Below are 3,528 nucleotides of genomic sequence, written 5' to 3' on the forward strand. Positions count from 1 at the left end.
AAAAAAAAAAAAAAAAAAAAAAAAAAAGAAAGAAAAGAAAAAGAAAAAAAGTTAATCCTGTCATTAGAATACTACTACATTTGTTTTCAAGTGTACAGAACACAAAGAAAATTTAATAGGCTCATTTCTTGGAAATCAGGATAGAAAAGCAGCCTCAAGCATGAATTCATCTCAAACAGAGGAAGCAGATGGACGTTAAAGCCTTTCAAGTGGGTGGATTCAAATCCTAAGAACAAAAACCTGAACTGAAGGTATACTCTTACTAGTTACATCTGATCCTTTTACAGTCATTCAGAAAGTTTGCTGATTGAATAACTTTCACTAGGAAATGGCTGCCTACCAGGACCATAGCACACTTGGGGAAATAAAACTAAGAACTAGCAACAGTCCTCCTGTAAGGGATATTAATGAGATCAAATACCCACAAACAGTTGTCAAAAATAACAATGACTAAGAGGTATAAGAGGTACCTCCTCTTTTTCATCTCTCTCTGCAAGCCTGTGCTCTCCGATCAAAATCCTACACGGTCAAGAACTCTCCCACATTCAAGGATCTATTAAAATGGAAAACACCACTGCTTCCACAGCAATGCTTATCTTTTGTACCCCATTTCAAGGCCAAACAGCTCAGCTAGAATCACTTGAAACCTGAAGTAAAAAAGGGTCCCTCTTCTTCAGAGACAAAGCTCTACTCAATCTAAACTCACAAACCCATGGCTCAAGGTTTACCATAGGACAAAAGCAACCCAACGTGGCACATCTGACCAGGCTTTGACACTGACAAGAACTGCTCGCAAAACAGATTTCAGTCCTCCTAGGTGTGGTGCACACGCTTGTAATCCCAACATTTGGGAGGCTGAGAATGGAGGATCACCGTAAATTCAAGGTCAGCATGGACTACATAGCAAGACCCTGTCTCAAAGAAACAAACAAACAAACCCAAACAAAAACAGATTCAAGTCCTAACAGACTCAGAATTAAATTCTCTTCAAAAATTAGGAATTAAAAAAAATTGAGGGGCCAGGGATTTAGCTCAGTGGTGCTGCTGCTTGCCTTGCAAGCACAAGGTCTCAAGTACAATCACCAGTACCAACAACAACAACAAAAAAATCAGGGACACATCCAATTTCTCCAATGATATAGCTCTTTAAAAAATATCAAATAGGGCCAGGGATTTAGCTTAGTGGTGCTGCCACCTGCCTTTCAAGTACAAGGTCCTGAGTTTGATCCCAGTCACCAAAAAAACAAGTATCAAATTCTAAACTATTACCATAATTTTAAACAGAAATTGAATCAATATACTTTCTAGGAGTGTTCAAAACACAACTTTTACATGTAAAACTACGATTTGTATGAATTTTCATTATTTATTTTATTTTAATTGGAATGACCACGCGCTACTCTTAAAAGTCTTTCCTATGGGCTGTGGGTGTAGCTCAGTAGTAGAGCACTTGCCTAATATCCTGTGCAAGGCCCTCCATTCGATCTCCAGGACACAAAAAAGTCTTCCCTTAAAAAAAGAATTATTAAAAAAATAAGAACCACGATAGATCATGTAAAGATACAATGATTAACGTCATTATATTGTATACCTAAAATGTTTTCAATAAAGTTTAAAGAAAAGAAGAATTATTAGTAAGTCAAACATGGTGCTGCACTCTAGGAGGCAGCAGAGACAGGAGGATGGTAAATTTAAGCCCTATCTGGGCAAATTAATGACTTAGCAAGATCCTGTCGGAAAGAAAACAAAATAAAACAAAAGTGCTAGAGATGTAGTTTGGTGTGAAGGTCCTGGGTTCAATCGCAGTACCACCAAATCAATGTTAGCAAAAGTGACTCATGCAGTTAAGCCATTTGGCTTTCTGAGGTTAGGGTACAGAATAGATCACTGAGTAAAACAGCACCAAGGTTACTAACAATCATTCAGCAAACACCCTGAGGGTCCAACCTGTGTACCCCATCTCTGAGCTCAAACCCTCTCTGTCCACAAGAGCTTACAGTCTATCTGACAAGCTGCAACTAAAGTAATCGGTGACTACACACTAAAATAAAGAGCTCAGGCACTATTTTCATAAGTATTTTGACATAGAAGATTGTGAGTGTTGAGGGTTAGGGTTAAGGTGGTCAGAAACTAGCTGTAAAGCAGAGGAAGATGAGCTGGGAGTGGCAGAATTCTAAATGGGGCAGCCTTCTAGCTTATAAAATACTTTATAAACATCTCTACTCATTTCTCTTGAATCCTACAAGAATCCTTATGGAAAGCCAAACAAGGACCAGGGATGTAGCTCAGTGGTGCAGTGCCTGTCAGGCAAGTGCAAGGTCCTGAGTTCAATCCCAGGCATGGAGAGGGAAAAAAAAGCCAAATATACTCTAGTTTACAGAAAAGCAAAGCAAGTATGAGAAGACCTAAGCAGATGATACAGTAAAAAAGAAATTTAGGCTTAACCCCAAGCATTCAGTCTCCAAGTCTAACAGTCCAACAAAAATTCTAACAGAGCAGAAGATCTATGGGGGTCCGGGAAAGAGGGTTAGATCAGACAGATCTTGGAGAATTTCGAAGAGACTGAATTTCAACCCTGTGGGCAATAGAAGGGTTTCTAGCATTTAGAAGGGAAAAGGGTACTAAAAAGCCTTAGGCCTACTTAGGTCAGAATACTATACCCAGGTGAAAGATAATAAAAGTATGAATTAAAAATACATGAAGAAGGCGGCATTCTGGTGTATGTCTGTAATCCCAGCACTCGAGAGGCTGAGGCAGGAAGACCGCCACGAGGGCCAGGCCAGCCTGGAATAAAAAGTAAGTTCAAGATCAGCCTGGACTACACAGGAAGACTCTCCCTCAAACAAACAAAAAAATTAAATTAACCTAAGTTAAATTAAAAACATAAAATACACAGAAGAAATCACAGCAGTAACATCTGGTCTAAACTTTAAATTACCAACACCACACTACTGTAACAAAATACAAGTACAAAAATATACACACACAAATTTGTCTCCTTTTATAATCTGTTTCACGGGGGAAAAAAAAAAACTAACCAACAAACTTCAGTGATAAAAGGTATAACAGTTTCCCGACAACTATTTAATGTCATCAAAGATTTTAAATAGGACTCCGAAGTTAATTTGGAACTGTCAACAACATCGGAAGAACCGAAATTTCACGAATTTCGGGACTACCTACACCGGGAGCAGCGCCCTGCCTTTTACACAAGTTTCTCAAGACTTCGATTCTTCCATTTAGAAACGGTCTGACAGGGTCGACCGAAGGCCGGCTAATTTCCATATTAAAGCACTGGCCTCGCTCTCAGCACAGAACCCAGCGAAAAGCAAAGTCCCAACCGACATCTGCAGAATAGACGAGGCCAGGCCTACCGTGCTGAAGCCTCTACATACCAGGCTACTCCACTAAAGTTCTCAGCCTTTCGGGATCCAGTCTGGAAGGAAACCCTGTCCGCGCCCGTCCTCTGCCTGGCCGGCCCGGCCCCTGCATGGTCCTCGCGAGCGCAGGGCCACCCCGCAGGTGTCA

Source organism: Fukomys damarensis, unplaced genomic scaffold (assembly GCF_012274545.1).
Source record: "Fukomys damarensis isolate Sample0158 unplaced genomic scaffold, DMR_v1.0_HiC HiC_scaffold_9, whole genome shotgun sequence".
NCBI lineage: Eukaryota > Metazoa > Chordata > Mammalia > Rodentia > Bathyergidae > Fukomys > Fukomys damarensis.